Source organism: Pantherophis guttatus, chromosome 1 (genome assembly GCF_059756535.1).
Source record: "Pantherophis guttatus breed Tessera chromosome 1, ASM5975653v1, whole genome shotgun sequence".
Classification (NCBI taxonomy): Eukaryota; Metazoa; Chordata; class Lepidosauria; order Squamata; family Colubridae; genus Pantherophis; species Pantherophis guttatus.
Window position 1 is genome coordinate 83,933,983 of NC_142063.1, and position 19,308 is coordinate 83,953,290.

Genomic DNA, 19,308 nt, shown 5'->3' on the forward strand with positions numbered 1-19,308 from the left:
TAAGGGAGATTACTCCTATATTGGTATTACTACAAGCTCCAGGATAGATTTTGAACTCGTGCAGATAGTGTAGGATGAATAAAAGAATAACACAGTTGGAAGGGAACTTGGAAGTTTTCTAGTCTAACCCCAAGCTCAAGCAGGAAACCCTATAACATTTCAGACAAATGGTTGTCCAAACTCTTCTTAAAAATCTCCAGTGATGGAGCACCCATAACGTCTGGGCGCAACTCATTCCACTGGTTTATTGTTCTCATTGTCAGAAAATTTCTTCTTAATTCTCGATTAGTTTCTGTCTTTGATTAGTTTCCATCCATTATTTCTTGTCCTGTCTTCAGGTACTTCGGAGAATAGATGGACTCCCACTTCCCTGTAGCAGCCCCTCAAATATTGGAAAGCTGCTATCATGTCACCCCTAGTCCTTCTTTTATTAAACTAGACATACCCAATTCCTTCATATGTTTCAGCCTCCAGTCCCCCAATCATCTTTGTTGCTCTTCTCTGCACTTTTTCTAGAGTTTCAAAATCTTTTTTATAGCATGAAATAAAACAAAGGAAATCTCTGCTCTACAAGTAGACATTTATTCTCCACATTATATTGGATTTCATCCTAAGTGGCTTGTGAATCATGTTTGACTTGATGACTTCATATATTATGTATATACAACTGGACATATCACAAGCAAGACTGTTAACTGCTGCAAAATATGGAGATTGATTGGGAGCATGCATATTTTTTTTTAAAAGAAATAGCAACACATTTGCAGTTTTGCAAAATTCTCAAGAAGGATTATTGTGAAGTCAGACCATGGCTGATATGAAACCATGAATGATTACCCTGACTAATGAGGCAAATGATATGAATTGATTTGTTTAGAGTTAATTAGAATAAAACTTTAAAACAAATGTCAGTACTGTTAAATATACAGGTAGTCCTCGCTTAGTGACTGGTAGCTTAACAACCATTTGAAATTAAGACAGATTCCCCCAAAAGGTACTTACAAGCTGATTTCAAAGTTCCAACAGGAACACACACACACACACACACACACACACACACTGGTCAGATGATGGTGTTTCGGGCCCTTCATAACTGGGTCATTTTCATGGCAGTTTGCCATTCCCCCCTGTTCATGTGACTATGATTTTCTACGGTTTTTTTCCCCCAGTTTCCCATTTGCTTCCAATTTCCATAAAAAAACCCCACTCATTAAGTAAAATGAATTTACATAACCACCATGATGTTCACTTAATGACTATGGCATTCACTTAACAACTGCCTCACAAAAGTTCGTAAAATTGAGCATGGACACATTGTGATCTGACTAATGGCTGAAATTCTGGGTCCAATTAGTCGTAAGTTGAGGACTACCTGAAGTTCTGAAAGGCTTCATGAATATCTACTCTGTGTAAATCTAGTACACTGAGTTGTATATTGACACGAAGGTAGGCGGATTTATTTATTTATGCTAACACAGCTGTTCCTATGCATGCTATAATAAATAGCTCTGGACATTAGAGGGAGAATGTATTTCTACTTGAAGAGGCTATGTCCTATTCATAGTACTTACAATCACTAATATGAATGATGCAATTTTAAAAAAGTGACGTGTTGCCCCAGTTCCAAGATCTTTGTTATGCATTTGATAACAGATTGCTTATATTACATTCTGACACTGCTGTTGGTACAGAAGTCTATTTCAGAATTAAGAATGCCAAAATAAATTTATGGATATCCTTTGCCTAAGACAACAATGTGTTTTCCAACAGTAATTAGAGATAGAAAAGGGGAACACTGATCTAAGTATTACTGGCTACCCTGTAGAATATCCAATTAGTTTTCCTCACTTATTTGCTAAAAGACATCATTACAAAACCTCTTTGTGTTCATTTACTGTGTCCTTTCAATATTTAGAACTCAGCAGGGCAACTTCATAGACGATGACCTACAAAAATAACTGAGAATTGCTTTGTGTGGATGTGATTTTCTAATAAAAACGATAAATCTGATTTGAAGAATAATGTTTCTGCATTACATATTAACAGCAGGAGCATTCTGTCCATTGTTGTTCTGAAGATCGGGGACTAGATGTTGGAAACATCCAGAAGGACGTATTGCTAATAAATGGGTAGAACATTATTATAAACTATAAATTATTTTTAAAATTCATAGCAAATTTTTTATTTGTATGGGAGGTTTTTATAGCTCCATAAGGGAGGGTTTCTTTCCCCTCTTTTATTACACGTAGGACCTGTGGTAGTCCTAAATTAGGACTTGCATTATTTTTTTTTTCAAGTGTTTCATACATGAAAACAGCAGGAAAACATTGGTGGTCAATACCACCAACAGCAGTGCTGATATTGGCTATGAAGTGTGATGATCCGTGATGGCAAACCTATGGCACGTGTGCCAGAAGTGGCATGCAGAGCCATCTCTCTGGGCATGCGAGCCATCGCCAGTTGCTCTTCCGGGTTCTGGCGTGCCAACCAGCTGGTCTTCATGTGTGCGGGAGCACCGGAAACCAGAAGAGCAGCCATCCGGTGCGCATGCACGCCATTGGTGAGTTGCCCCTGGTTCACACCGGTTCTATAGAACTGATAGTAAATACCCTGACGTCATCAAAACGCTTCTGTGCATGCGCAGAAGAGCACGCGTGCGGCCCTGTTGCAAACTGGTAGTAAAGGTAAGTAGAACCCACCCCTGTTGCACACACCAGGAAGATGATCTTCTGGTTTCTGGCAGGCGCATGCACACCGGAAATCAGAAGAGCAGCTGCTCGGTGCGCGAGTGCCAACAATCAGGCTGTGGGTATCACAAAAAGAGGTCTAGGGTCTACAACCAGTCTTTGGGCTACAAGATCCCATTGTTAGTATAAGGCATACCAAGTAATGAGATTTTAATTCACAAAGTAATATAAAGGACGAATACATCAATCACAATTCCTGAGCTAATCCTATTAGGAGACAGGTTATGAAATTCTTTGTTGGCATATGATACATTAATGAGCTCTCTTTGAAATAATCCCATCTCCAAAACAGAGTGAAAATTACATTTTGCAGCCTGATTATTATGTCACTCAAACACCTCTACTTCAGTATTAATTGCTTTTTTTAAAAAAAAATGACAGTAATAGATTGTCAGATGAGGGAAGGAGAGATCCAGAATGAGCCTTTTTGAACAGAGTGAGGCCAATCGTATATATATTTTTAAAAAGGATGCAATCAAGTGATCGGGACAAAATTAATTATGCTTTAAAACACAATTCTACAAATATCTACTATCATTAGTCATTAGTCTCACACAGATCCTTTTATTTGGAAAGGGACTAGGAAAAAGACAGAGGTAAATCACAACTGTTATAAAAATACATTCACCAGCACAAAACCCTTTGTTAGGGATCTCCTCAATATCTTCCATACTTAAATATCCTCCAGCCTTTAATATTATTATGTGAAAGTCTACAATGATATTAAATTTGCAAAACACCCATGTATCTTGCAGCCATTCTCTGTAATCCAGCCATCTGAATCTAGTAGAATTTTCTCAAATACAGAAAAAGGAAGGTAGTTCATCCATTAAAGAAATAAACCCTACTAACGTTGAACATTCTATGTTGTTGAAACATATAGTCTACACAGAAACTTTCCCCAGAAATGTATGGATAACAGTATATCCTCACAAGAATCCAAATAATAGGTTAAAGATTGGCTAAAGTCTGTGTAAAAGATCACAAACTTTAAATCTGGATTTTGTCAGCAAAGTTTTATTTCAAAACTTTTCTGACAAATAAATAAATAAATAAACTTTATTTATTTATTTGCAAAATTTATATTGCCGCCTACTCACATATGGAGACTCAAGGCAGCTTACAGGACATAAAAACACAATATAATAGAAATAAAAATAATAAAATAATAACTCCCCAGCCACCCACCTTGTTGACAACACACATTCATACTAGACATTTAATGGGCTCCATCCTGCTCTGGGTTCCCCAGGCCCACTGGGAGAACCACGCAGTTGTGGGTTCCTCTTACCTCCGCTACCGGTTCAGAACTGGGAACTCACACATGGACCTTCTGAGCGTCTGTGATGACGTCCGGGTAGGTGGGTGGAGCCTCCTGCCACCACCACTACCAGTTCATTCGAACCGGGGCGAACCAGTAAAAACCCACCACTGGAACCACATCTACAAGGCCTTCCAAAATTGTGTTAGAGTGGGGCCAGTCTAATTTCCGTAGGGATGATGTTCCAGAGGGAGGGAGCCACCATGGAGAAGGCCTGGGTCCTGCCAGATGTATCTTCTTAGGGGATGGGATCCGCAACATCCCTTGCCTCCCCACTCTAGTAGGTCGGGTAGATGTGACCAACAAAAGAAGGTCCCTCAGATAACCTGGTCCCAACCCATGAAGATCTTTAAAGGTGACAAACAGCACCTTGAATTGTACCTGGAAGCAAATCGGCAACCAATGCAGCTCCTGCAGGAGAGGTGATACATGTGCACACCAAGATCTGAACAAAACCATGTGGGCTGCTGCATTTTGCACCAAGTGGAGTTCCCAAATGCTTTTCAAGGACATCCTCATGTAGAGCACATTGCAATAGTCAAGATGGGAGGTGACTGGGGCATGAGTGACTATGAGTAGGAACTGTTGGTCTAAGAAAGGGCATAACTGGTACACAACCTGCAGTTGTGCAAAGACTCTCCTGGCCACGACTGCCACCTGCTCTTTGAGCAGGAGTCACGACTCCAGGAGAACTCCCAGATTATGCACTGGGTCTATTTGGGGGAACGCCACCCCATCTAAGACCAAAGGTGGCAATTCTCCATGGACCAAACTTATTAGCAAACAGAGATAGCGAAGATGATTTCTATTTCATTGCAATCCCTAAATATGTACTTTTCAGAAAACAGAATGGGACAACTTGGTGCCGGCAGCTCACCATCACCAAGTTGTGCCTGCCAATTCACTGCCACCAAGTTGTTGCAGAACAACGGGGCCAATTCGCCATGGGGACACTCACCATGGGCAGCCAGAGGGAGAGCCAGGTGGGCAGGCATGCGTGTGGGCAGAGTGCAGAGTACGGCAGGGGCTAGGGGCTTCCCACTTTCACATTCCCCACTGCTACCGTGCTGAGCTGTTCAAAGTTTGGGCCTTTCAACAGCAGCAATGTTCGGGCTATTCAGGGGTAGCAGTGATGGATGGGGTGGGCAGCAGGGAGGTGGCAGTGACAAAGGCTTCCCATTTTCACACCCTTCACTGCTGCTGCACCGAGCTCCAGATGGTTCAGAGTTTGGACCTTTCAGGAAGGTGGCGGTGGGCAAGGTGAGCAGCAGGGAGGCAGCGTAGGCCAGGTACATACACCCTGATGCTGCTGTCACAGCAGCAGTGGCAATGTTCAGACAGCTCAGGGGCGGCAGGAGTGGGAGGGGCGGGTGACGGGGAGGTAGCAGCGGCCAAGCGCATTCCATTTTTATACACTTATCAGCTGCAGCTGTGAGCAATATGACTAATCCCACCCTCTTCTCATGCTTAAACCAATGGAAAACCATTGTCCTGCAGTCTCTTCCTGAGGAGCAGCCATCTAAGGAATATCTAGGCAATATCCTGTCCTCTTCTTATCCAGACAACTTTCACAGAACCAGTCTGTTCACTGGTTCCGTGATCTTTGCCACATTTGTCATGTCTGCCTTCATGGAACCACTTCAATTCACCATTGCTTTCCTGGAAGTCCCAAAAGTTATTATTTCTGAAGCACAATACACACCAAGTCTCTGTATTCTTACTGTATTCTTTCTTGAGAAGAAAGGATGGTGTAACAGGAATTCTGGCAACTGAATTATTTATTTCCCTTCTACAACTAATACATCTCTGAAATACTTTGTGGCAGAGCCTTATTTAGTTTCTTTCTAGCTGCCTCCCTGTGAACTTCACTAATAAGAGAGGGGCTTGCAGCTGATTGTTTGCACAATGGTCCCCTGAATCTTTTATCAGTCTGGGAACCAATCATTACAGCAACTCTTTCTCCTATTATCACATGTTTTCTTATGGGATCTTTCTCCAATCTGCTGCATACCCTTAATGTGCTGCACATCAGGTAGCCTGATCAATGCTGTAGTTGAAGAGATAGTTCTGTGTCATGAGATCTATGACCACTTCAGCAATCAGCTGCATTAATCTTGTGGCACCAAACTTTACTTCCACAATGAATACACAATCAGCCATTCGCTTATCAGCTATGAATGAGTTAGTCAAGATCAATTTTCCTTTAGGCTACATATCAAACAGTGCGCTGTTCAGATGACCTTAAATGCAGCCCATGTTCTTACTTAAAGTAAATGGTTTACTTTATCATCAGCACTTGGCTTCTAGCCCTTTTCTAGTTCATCTTCACATTTTGCCCATCCAAAAATGAAACCCCCTCAGGAGGTGATACAACTTGCTTGAAAATGGCATCGCCTGTCATTTCCCACCACTTTGCAGGCAGCAGGGTCTTAACTGGTTACAGCAGGGTATGACACACCAAATGCATCTGTGCCCTGCCTTTTCATATGTGCTGCTCTCCTATAATTACTGACTTTCCCCTTTTTGCTGCAATTATCTCTTCTCCCCCATCCCTTAATGATCAGCTGTGGAATTAAGCCGATTTTCTCACTCTTCCCTTGTTGCCATGACAACTGGCCTGCACCTGCCACTGGATGAACAGTGGCACTTTTGGATGGGGGAAAATATAACCACAATGGGAACAGTTTATGGTTTCTTCCTATAACTAAAGGGAGGGGGTGTAGAGTAAAGTTGCAAAGCAACTGTGATGGGGGATGGGAACAGTCTCAGAAAGAGAAGAGATGGAATAACTGACTGAAAATGCACAAAGGAAGTTTATGTAGCACTTGGAGAAACAAAAATTCTCATTTCCTTGGCTATGCAATTTCCAAGGGTTGAAACCCTGAATGTACATGAAAATATGGAAAGATGGGAACAACTTCTGAAAGAGTAACACACAAGAGTTTTAAAAAGAGTCTGATCACACCGAATTGTCACATTTCCACACTGGGGCAAGTTTATTTACAGTATATTTCACTTCTCTTCTATATAATTCCAGCACTAAGTATAAAAACAACAAAACAGAGAAGGACAATGTCAGTGCTTGATAATAATTATTTAAATCATAGTTTGATAAAAACAGCAACAGAATTATGACCCGCTCATAAGGACTACCTCCGCCAGCTTCCAGAAAGTTGTTGGTAGGGACATGAGATGGGCTACCCTCAGAAAGGAATTCCAAAGCCTAGGAAGACTCACAAAAGAAGTTCCTTCTCTCACTTCTTTTGTTCTTCAAGCTCTCCAAACCTTCATTTCCAACCCGAAAGGGATATTTTTCTTCTTGGTGTTACCATAACATCAATCCTAGTGTTATAAGATATAACAGTGTTTGGTGCAATGCAAAATTAATGATTAAGAGGGAACAAATTCCTCACACTTCAGTTTGCCTCTGAGCAGATGTTGCAGAAATCTTCCTTGGCATCTTACCCCAGCGATTTACTTCCTTTAAGATAGAAGGAAGGAAGGAAGGAAGGAAGGAAGGAAGGAAGGAAGGAAGGAAGGAAGGAAGGAAGGAGACTACACATACTGCTAAGCAAATCATTAACTTTTGTCATCATAATTATTTCAAGAATCTTTCTAATCCTCACATAGAGAGCAGACACATTCTGAGAAAAGCAGGAAAGATTGGAGAGTTACTTAGCACTTAGATTTATATACCACTTTACAGTGCTTTACAGCCAGTGGTGGGATTCAAGTAATTTAACAATCGGTTCTCTGCCCTAGTGATTTCTTCCAACAACCAGTTTGCCAAACTGCTCTGAAAGTTAACAACCGGTTCTCCCGAAGTGGTGCGAACTGGCTGAATCCCACCTGTTTACAGCCCTCTTTAAGTGGTTTACAGAGTCAGCATATTGCCCCCAACAATTTGGGTCCTCATTTTACCCACCTCAAAAGGATGGAAGGCTGAGTCAACCTTGAGCCTGGTGAGATTCAAACTGCCAAATTGCAGGCAGCCGGCAGTCAGCAGAAGTAGCCTGCAGTATTGCACTATAACCATTGTGCGACCGAGGCTCATACTTGATAGGAGGTAGGGCAGTGATAAGAGAGACTGTATTCTGCTAGAGAAGTGCAATGTTCCCCATGACAGCCATTTTCTGACAGCACTTAGAACATCCACTCAAAATTCTAAATACAGTATATTGGAATTTTCTGATTTCTATTTTCTGACTGCAGCTTCTTACCAATTATCAATTGCCACATAACACATTACAGCAGAGGAAGTTTGCTCTTGCTTGAACATGTGCTTCTCAGAAGACAGAATAACTTAAAACACTTGGATACTATGACATAGCAACTCCGGTACCTGGATGAAACTGTCTATCTAGACCCGCTCCAGTCCGGCTTCCGACCTGGGCACAGCACGGAAACGGCATTGGTCACGTTGGTGGATGATCTCTGGAGGGCTCGGGATAGGGGTTGCTCCTCTATCCTGGTCCTGTTAGACCTCTCAGCGGCTTTTGATACCATCGACCATGGTATCATGTTGCACCGGTTGGCGGGGTTGGGGGTGGGGGGCACCGTTCTGCGGTGGTTCTCCTCCTACCTCTCTGACCGGTCGCAATCTGTGTTGACGGGGGGGCAGCGGTCGACCCCGAGGCACCTTGCTTGTGGGGTGCCACAAGGGTCGGTCCTCTCACCCCTTCTGTTCAACATTTATGTAAAGCCACTGGGTGAGATCATCCGTGGCTTCGGGGTGGAGTTCCATCAGTACGCTGATGACACCCAGCTGTACATCTCCACCCCAGGCCACCCCAACGATGCCCTTGAAGTGATGTCCCAGTGCCTGGAGGCCGTGCGGGCCTGGATGGGGAGAAACAGGCTCCGACTCAACCCCTCCAAGACCGAGTGGCTGTGGCTTCCAGCGTCCCGATATAGCCAGCTGACGCCATCGCTGGCTATTGGGGGCGAATCACTCGCCCCCACGGAGAGGGCTCGCAACTTGGGCGTCCTCCTGGACGCACGGCTGTCTTTAGAAGACCATTTGACGGCCGTGGCCAGGGGGGCTTTTTATCAGGTTCGCCTGATACGCCAGTTGCGCCCCTTTCTAGATCGGGACTCTCTACGCACAGTCACTCAGGCACTAGTCACTTCCCGCCTGGACTACTGCAACGCTCTCTACATGGGGCTCCCCCTGGGGTGCACCCGGAGGCTCCAGCTGGTCCAGAATGCGGCCGCGCGGGGGATTATGGGGGCGACGAGGCGCTCCCATGTGACACCTCTCCTGCGCGAGCTGCACTGGCTCCCGGTAGTCTTCCGGGTGCGCTTCAAGGTGTTGGTGACCACCTTTAAAGCGCTCCATGGCTTAGGGCCGGGGTACTTACGAGACCGCCTACTGCCACCAATAGCCTCCCACCGGCCAGTACGCTCGCACAGAGTGGGCCTCCTCAGGGTGCCGTCTGCCAGACAATGTCGGCTGGCGACCCCCAGGGGGAGAGCCTTCTCTGTGACGGCGCCCACCCTCTGGAATAACCTTCCCCCGGAGTTACGTATAATAACAGACCTCCGGATTTTTTGTCGGGCCCTGAAAACTTATTTATTTCAACTAGCTGGGCTGGCTTGAGCTAAATTTTAAATTGGTTTTAAATTGGGTTGTTTTAATTTACGGCCAGAATATCTAATTATTTTAATACTGTTTTTTAAATTTTGTATGCTTTGTTTTTACTTAGGCTGTGCACCGCCCTGAGTCCTATTTGGAGAAGGGCGGTATAGAAATTTAAACAAATAAATAAATAAATAAATAAACTCAAGTGAGTTTTGCTAAATGGACATACATTATTGTTTGCAAGAGATGATCCACATATATAACACCTGCAGTAGTTGATATTTTTAGATTTAATAGAAATCCAATTATATGCCAGATAGTTCAGATATTTTTGTATCATCATGCAGTTCCTCATCCCTCTGTTTGCGTCACCCCCTTTTCAATTTTTCACAATAAAATTTCATGCTTGATATCTGGATTATAGATTAATAATGGAAACTGCTATAAAGGAAAGCAGTTGGTTTGAATCCATTCAGGTTAAGAATCTAATAATACATCTGGGCCAGAGGTGGTATTCAGCAGGTTCTGACCAGTTCTGGAGAACCAGTAGTGGAAATTTTGAGTAGTTCGGAGAACCAGTAAATACCACCTCTGACTGGCCTGCCCCTTCTATTCACTGCCTCCCAAGTCCCAGCTGATTAGGAGGAAATGGGGATTTTGCAGTAACCTTCCCCTGGAATGGGGTGGGAATAGAGATTTTACAGTAACCTTCCTCTGCCATGCCCACCAAGCCACACCCACCAAGCCATGCCACGTCGAAAAGCTATGCCCACAGAACCAGTAGTAAAAAAATTTAAATCCCACCACTGATCTGGACACATAAATCAACATGCTGCTTGATTTTTCAGGCTCCTCAAATTGATTGTGATTGAATTATTTATCAATAATTCTGTAAGCAGAGAAGCCAAAGTTTTATCAAGAAAAGTATTTGCCATTTACTTTTATATAATCAAAGTGTACAATGAATAGAGATAGAGATAGAGATAGAGATAGAGATAGATATATGCATGTAATCAGTGATATGCAAAGCTGTATACAATACATATGAAATTGGTATTGAAACGTTTGCAATAGAGACTTGCTGAAGTACCCATGTGGATATGTAATACACAAAAGTCATTGCTTAAGTAGGACACATTCATTTGACTGGAACAGTGTTAAACATTTTCTCTGTGTTGGCAGGCCAATTTCGAATTTAGGAAGTAATGCTGTGGATACTTATTGTTGAGATGGAATTACCACTAAGTGACAGCATCTATTTATCAAAAAGCAAAATGGTAAGCTTGCTTCCTGTTTCCTCTCAAGATACTTTCTATCAAAGGAGCACATCTGCATTTTTATTCCCTCACAAATTACTAAATTATGCTCAGCCACAATTTTTAATTTGAGAAATACTTAGAGAACTTACTGGGACTCAGAAACATTCTCAGATAAAAATGGTGCTGGAAGCAAAATCTTTGGTTTGAAATTGATCAGCTTTCTGCTTTTTAAGATTTAAAAAAAAGGCAAATATGACTATGAGATAAATGGATGCCAATGGATATGCCTATGGGAGCATTGTTACTCACTAAACTAGTACAGTACCATTTATTAAAAAGTTAAATGCCCACATAGCAATATTTCTACATTAGCTCTGGATAATTAGTAATGAGCATTTTACAATATATCCATGTGAGACCAATGTTTTGTGAACTGCACTGATTGGCCAGCTGGTTGTCGCTTGCAATTCAAGATACTGGTTAATCCAGGGGTGAAATCCAGCAGGTTCTGACAGGTTGTGGAGAACTGGTAACGGAAATTTTGAGTAGTTCGGAGAACTGGCAAATACCACTTCTGGCTGGTCCCAGAGTGGGGTGGGAATGGAGATTTTGCAATATCCTTCCCCCAGGAGTGCGGAGGGAATGGGGATTTTGTAGTATTCTTCCCCTGCCATGCCCACCAAACCATGCCCATACAACCGATAGTAAAAAAAAATTGAATTTCACCAATGGGTTAATCCCTCTCTGATAGTTTCTGCTCATCTTGTAACACTGGACAGAGTGGATGCACCTTAGGTCCCTTTGAACAAACAATGCCATCTACCAGGATGTAGGAACTTGCCCTCTGAAACAGCACCCCTTCTCCAGATCTCTATGGCTCCCCCTAATGGATGTTCAGCAATTTACTGAAGATTTATTTTCCCTGGTTTTGATAGATTTGTTGTGTCATTGTTGCTGAGCCAATTTAGGCTTTTCTATTTTTTTATTTATGATTTTTCTTCGGAATGCATAAGATCTATACCCTTTTATTTTATTGTTCTTGCTTTAAAGGAGTAAGCTTGTATGGAGTAGGCAACCGTATTTCATTATTGCTAGATGAGATGCACAGCAAACAAGTTAAACAAACAAACAAACAAATAAACAAATCTTAATAAAATAAAAATAATGAAACAAATTATGACTTATTCAATACTCTTATTGTTTTAGGATTTTAGTTGGAAAATTGTTTCATTTCATAAGGTAGCACATTTGTTTTATATTTTGTGTTCTGCAGAATGAACATTATGTTTTATGACAACCAGAAGAAGGCATACATAGCAACATTATATTCTCAACTTAAGGGAGAAAATCAGGACCTTGTTGGCTTTGTGGCAAGTACTGTAGATGCTGTCAACTCCTAAATTCCAAATGCATTCAGCCATAGCGTCCCATGAGATGACAATAAACTTGACTGATTCTTTTCCCTGCTATTATGAAGTATCCCCAGAATAGCATCAATTTAATCTGAGACAGTGAAGCCCTCCTTGCAACACAATATAAATCACCACTAGAATGAAACATCTCAGAAACCAAAATAAGGTCAGATAAAAGAACTTACTTAATCCTCCATCCTAAAATAAAAATAAAAACTCTTCTTCTGTAGTTCTTTCTTATAATTATTTGCATATGATGCTGAAATCATCATCCTATCTCAGTTGCAAGAAATCTGTATTTACTTTATCGACCATTGGAGAATAATAATGTTTGCCCCAGATGGCTCTAGGATCATATAGATAATGTGAACAAAGACTTCAAATGTTTTAAATGTGCTATAAGAATGTAATTTGGGCCATGCCCTTCTCAAACCTGACTGGATATTTTGCCGACTAGAGAAAAGAACCCTTAGTCCATTTCTAACTTTCTAAGATTAAAAGCATATTTTGTTTTTTGCTGTTTATCTCAGATTCTTTAAATTCTTAAGCTTATGATTAATTTTTTTTTTCAGGATTGAAGATAAGACTCACCCAACATTTTCAAACGTGTCACTCTGTGGGTTTCCATTAGCTTTGTTGTTGTTAGTTGCAAAGTTGTGTCCAACCCATCGCAACCCCATGGACAACGTTCCTCCAGGCCTTCCTGTCCTCTACCATCCTCTGGAGTCTATTTAAGCTCATGCCAACTGCTTCAGTGACTCCATCCAGCCACCTCATTCTCTGTCCTCCCCTTCTTCTTTTGCCCTCAATCATTCCAAGCATTCAGAAAAAATTTGCAAACGTACTGTCCTTTAAATGTCTCCACTGCAGCTGCGAACAAGATAGCTAATCCTGTTGTTTCCCCGGCACTCAAACCTGCAGAAAACTACAGTCCTATTGTGTCCTCATGAGCAGTAGCTACCTGTAGCACTTGTGGGCAAATGCTCTCCTATCTAGAGAGGTTACAAGGAACAGGTCTATTCATTAATTCACTGGTCTTTGCCCAGTCATTTTCAGTTCAATATACCAATCCCGTAAGTTATGGGAAACTCTTTTTTTTATTTTAATTTTTTAATTTCAGTTTACATAATAATAAATATTTTTAACATGTGTCTCTTACAAGTATTTACATTTATTCCTATATATTTTTATTTCTCTGTTCTAACCAATTATACCACTTATCCTACACCTCATAAAATTCTGCTTCTTCCTTTCATTTCATTTCTAATGTGAGTCTATGATTCTCAGCACATTCTAGTATCTTGTATATAATCATCTCATTGGCTGGTATATTTTCTAGTATCCAACATTGAGCATAGACAATTCTCGCTGCTGGTACTATGTGTAAAATGATGTATTGGAGTTGCTTTTTGATCTAAGTTATGGGAAATTCTGATTGATGAAATTTCCACCCAAGTGATAGATTCCAGTTGACTTTCATTTATTTTATTGAATTTAGCACTAAATTAGAAAGCACCAGGAAATGTCAGAGCTCAAAGAAGAAGGAGAAGGAGCAGGAGCAGGATAAGGATGAAGAAGAGGAGGGCAGTGGCATAAACACATTTCTTCTGCATATTGCCACAAAAACTACAAAAAGACTTTGGGAGTCAAACTTAAGAAATAAAATAAGAAACATCAGCCTCTGTGAGACTTCTTAAGACTTCTATTTTATTTTTTAAAATCTTACAACATCTCCCAAATTCGAGATGGGGTGGTAGAATGGCACATTGAAATCACAGGATACAATTTTCTTCCTCTTTTCTAAAGGTTTCCAGTATAAATATTGGTGTTGTCCAGAAAATATGAGTAGATCTATACTTCTCATCCCAATGTAAATGCTAGAGCCAAAGCAACAAAAAGGGTATTGAAGAAGGTGATCAATAGATTAATGGCTGAAGAGCTTTTATCAAAATAATTGGAAAAAAATGTGGGCTTATATAACTTGTCTCTCCTAAAATACAATATTTCTGCCCTGCTCCCATAGCAGAATTGGAAAATTGCTGCAGAAGTTAGAAAAAATTGCTGCATTCAATTAGAAAAAAATTGACAATGCTGAGTAATTCCAAAGTTGAACAGAAAACTGCAAGCTAAAGAATCTTTGGGTTACGAGCGTAAATGTTGCTAACCTAAGAAAAATTAAGTACAAACAATTTCTGATGCTGTTTTGGTACCTTTTCCTCTTCTTTAATATTAGGATATCATACAATTTTAAGGGCCGTTTCAATCCTGCAGGTTAAAAATTAGTAAATTATTCACCATTCCCTTCAAATGATTATACAAATATCAAGCATGACTTATTAAATACCAGCAACAGCACTTCACTTTAGATCCACCAATTTTTCAAATAATACTGAAAGACTTTTGATGAGGTCACTTTGACACCTCTAATCACTTTGACACCTCTATGAACTAAAAACATTGCATAAAAAATTCCCTTCAACAAAATTAAAAGCAGCTATTTTGTCAAATGTTGTATGATCAAGATGGTTCCTACAAAGATCATTTCTTAAGTTTAGCTAAACTAAGACATTGGATATATTAAAAAAAAATCTCAGTAAAAATTATATCTATCTTCTCCTCTGTTTCCCATAACCAAGGGGAAAATGAATTTACTTCACTCAGACAATCCACTGACGCATCCCATCTGGCATATGTGCAGTAGAATGGCTAAAGTTTATTTTTGCATAATGAGATTAGCAAAAATTTGTATATTGTTGGAATATATCATATTCTGGCCTTTTTAAATGGAAACATATTGTAGCTTCCTGTCTTCCCTTCCTGAAAAATAGAATAATGCATTATTTCAGAAAATAATGCACAGTTTCAGTAAATGTATTTTCTCCAATCTTCAGCAGTAATCATTTATTATTCTAACATTTTCTGAAATCCTTAACTGGAAAATCAAAGCCAAGAGGATATATGAACCATAGTGCTTCCACAAGTCTTAAAGTAATCCAGAATGAGTTTGCAGATATTAGAGATAATACAAGTAATCACACAGTGACTGTTTTCTGATCAGAGAATATCTTCTTGGCAGCATATTGGAACTTACAAAACATTTTTTTGAGATCCAAGTTATTAGATGTTGAATATTTAGGTACTGATGCTGCTTAAGGCGATTAATAGTCTAAAAGGTAAGTTCCACTTACAACAGCATAAAGACAGCAAAACTACTCTGCTATGAAAGATACCCATTTTTTCACATGCCAGAGTATTTGAAAAATTATCTCAAAGAAAGGAATAACATGATTCTTTTTAACCTTTGCCTTTCATGAGTAAATAATCAAAAAGATGAATGAAAAAAATTATGACTTGGACAGTTAATACTAGCAATATTATTACCAAGCCAGTATTCTACGCTCAGCTTTGAAACCAAGTACAAAGTTGAAGCAATACACATAATGGAAGCATTACATTATTAATATGAATTGTCCTGCATATTGCTGAGACTTAAGTTCCTCACACACATGATAAAGAGGTTGATTTCCAACATTGCTATATAGTTCAACTAAAGACATCTTGTACAATATTTTCAGACAGACAAATTCCAATATGTTGAAGGAAATGTATTCCCCTCCAATTAGCAAAATCAATATATTAAAATATAAGATTGCATCAAGGAAAAGCAGGTGCCAAGGTCAATTTTGCCTTATTAACTTTCTAGGTTTTTGTTTTATGAGTATCAACAGGACTGTCAATTAGGTGATTTTGTGGATGTAGTCACAACCTAGTGCATAAAGTTCCTCATCAATGCCACTTTGCAAAGTTAGCAGTCATGGGACAAAAGGATTTATATTTTTGTGATTTAATAGGTGATTGTCAAAACAACAAAAAACAAGTACAACTAAATGGGCAGTTTTTTCAACGGAGAGAAGTAAAAAGTGGGTTCTCTCAAGGATATATTTTTGCTTTTTAATGTGTTGACAAATTATCTTGATTGACAGTGAAGAACAGAGTGGAGAGAAACTGTTAACTGGTCAGTTCAGGATAGCAAAAACCACAAGTGATTATGAAGAGCTGAAGAAAGATGTCTTTAAACAAGGTAAATGCTCAACCAAATGGTTAATGAGATCTTGTTTACCTAAGCATAAAGTGGTGGACATTGGAGAGAAAAATAACTTCATGTATTTCGGCATTGTCTCCAACAAACCAAGAAAAAGACATTAAGATCATAGAGGGTAGTGATGGGAGCAGGAAGATAGTGGAATCATGGGAGCAAGAGAAGGGGTCTCTTTGAGTAGCTCTTCAAGGAGCATCTGAAGGTACATTTTTCATGAGGAATGTGGAGCTCTGATAAGGAATACTGGTAGTTTAGGCCAGCTGAAGGCAAACAGTATACAAAAAAATGAACTTTAATAACCTGAAAACTCATTATAATGTAAAACCACACCCCCTGAATATTCAATTGGCCATTAACAAGATCAAGATCAGTGTATTGTGGGATGTTATGAACTGTTACATGGTATATGTATAGTTGCTGGACATGGTCTTTAGATGCTTGATGGCTCAAATAATTGAAGAACACATTCTAAGCTATATGTAGTTTGAACTACATATAAAGTGATTTGTCCCCTTTCTAAGGGGTTTTTCACCTTGCACCTGTAGGATACCTATCTTCTTACTTATGCATAAATAAAAAAAATATTAATCTACCTTTCTGGTTTGGATCGTATTTTGGCAGACGCACATTGGTCTAAGAACCTTAGCATGATTTACAGCTAATAATAGCTCTATTTAGATGTTGTTTTAGGGTGTGGAATTTTGACAAAGGGAAAATCCATGCTAGAACATATTAGGAAAGAAACTGAAAATACATTTGCCAATATTATGATTCTCTATACCAGTGTTTTTCAATCTTGGCAAGTTTAAGATGTCTGGACTTCAATTCCCAGAAAACCCCAGTCCATACATCTTAAAGTTGTCAAAGTTAAAAACATTGTTCTGTACAGATCAAAATATGTCTCTACCTAGAATATTTTGCTGGTTCTCATAATCACGTTTGGAAAATAATATAAGAGTCCTGGAAAAATTAGGCGAACCAAAACTTTTAACAACTTCCTTATGAGAAACTACAGACCATTTGGTACCCAGAAAAAAAAAGCAAATTGAAGGCGGCAGGATGAAAATGAATACAATTATGCATAGAATGGACAAAGTAGAGAGGAAAAACTTTATCAACAGAAATCGTACAATGAAGCTAACTGTTAAATCCCAGACAGCTAGGCAAAGTCAAATGTGTTGATAGATACCCCTTCCCTCTCTCTATACACATGTAACCTGCCTTCACTCTCACAAATCTCTCAGATGCCTCCCAAAAATATGAACTTCTTAATTCCTTAATTAGCCTCATTGTCTGTTTTCTGTTTGTTAAGTTTTTCTTCTCTACTTTGTCCATTCTATGCATAATTGTATTCATTTTCACCCTGTCTACTTCAATTTGTCTTGTGTGAAAAAAATCACAGCAAGTTGAATTAACCATGAATGGCAACAGAGAGACAAATTAGTTAGGATCCTGTGGTCCAGTAAACCAAATTGCTTTGATTCATCAATCATATCTCAAAGATAATGTGGCTAGCAGGCTGACCTAATTGGAAGGAAGAAATGTATTTATATTCATAAGGTAATATGGATGGATTTTGATAATACTGCAACATCACACTGTAATTTCCACTGTGTCTGCCTTTTTTCTTTGCTTTGCAATGTAGTGGGCCAAAGGTACATAAATCCTGGTTTTGCTGTTGCCCAAGGCTTTTCAGTAAAGCTTTTCAGTAAAACTTTGCTGGGAGTCCAGTATATACAATATATTATTGATTGCATGCAAAAAATTAATATGTTACATCTTCAAAAAGATTTGGCTGCTTTAGGTGAGCCAGGTGTGCTTTTGGTCACAATACAAGGAAACAAGGATTACACCAACTTTAGTAAAATATTTTTAATATTTTTAATGCTAGCCTTGGGATAAATGCAGAATCATGGAAATTGCAAGAGGAATTTTCAATTTATAATACAGATACATACTATAATACTATACTACTATAATCTATAGTAATTTAAATATTCTATCTGTCTATATCATCTATATTATATATTATTCTTATTATTTTCAATTCACTAACTATTTTGAATGATTCAAAATGTTTCTTTATAGGTTTCTGGACCTAGGATGAGTTCCCATTTATAAGATAAGCTACCAAGGGATTCTCTATTGCTCCATTATTTATGTCTACTTTCCCTTCCATTAATTTCCCAGCCTCAATACAATCTCTTACACTAACTGGAATGAGATTTACTGTAGAACAGACAAAAGAAAGCATTTCTTCACACAGGACATAATTAACCTGTGGAATTCATTGCCAGAAGGTGATGGTACTGACCTGGATGACTTTAAAAGGAGATTTGATAAATTCGTGGAGGACAGACATCAAGAACTGTTCATTTTGAAGATTCATTGTTACCTCTGGATCAAGGGCAGCATACCTCCAAGTTACAACTACGGAGGAACAAGAAATAAGAAGTCTCTCTCTCTCTCCCCTGCTGGGTGATGCTGGGTTAAAATGCCTTCACCTGATCAAATTAAAGGGACATTGTCGCTGTCTGTCAGCAAGCAAGCAATATAAATATTACAATGTTTAACCTTTATGATGAAGAATTTATTTCTATTCTCAAACAAAAAGCAAAGCTAATGGAGTTGAGTAGTATTAGGATGTAACATCACAGCAGCCGTAGAAAATTATAGAAGTTAGCTCTGCAAAGTCTATCTATTCTACTTGGCTTAGAGTCATGAGGTGTTATGGGAAATCTAGATCAGGGAAATCATAGAGACTTTTGGCCTGGGACTCAAATTCAAAGTAAAAAACACATTTAGGTATTTGCAAGTTTTCCATTAAGAGTTTCAAATACTTTTCTTTCATTTTAGGTCCTGTTTCATTTTCATACATTAAATTTTATT

At 39.4% G+C, this 19,308-nt stretch overlaps 2 long non-coding RNA genes across 2 annotated transcripts; one reads left to right on the forward strand and one right to left on the reverse strand.

Moving 5' to 3' along the window:
* The first annotated feature begins 10,834 nt into the window (after positions 1-10,834).
* LOC148116473 (uncharacterized) lies at positions 10,835-12,316 on the forward strand. Its single transcript, XR_015729603.1, has 2 exons — positions 10,835-10,926; positions 12,182-12,316. It is a non-coding gene; the product is annotated as an uncharacterized LOC148116473 (long non-coding RNA).
* Positions 12,317-14,008: 1,692 nt separating this feature from the next.
* LOC117665471 (uncharacterized) lies at positions 14,009-18,908 on the reverse strand. Its single transcript, XR_004591366.3, has 2 exons — positions 18,734-18,908; positions 14,009-14,197 (listed from the first exon to the last, which is right to left on the reverse strand). It is a non-coding gene; the product is annotated as an uncharacterized LOC117665471 (long non-coding RNA).
* Between the last annotated feature and the right edge of the window lie 400 nt (positions 18,909-19,308).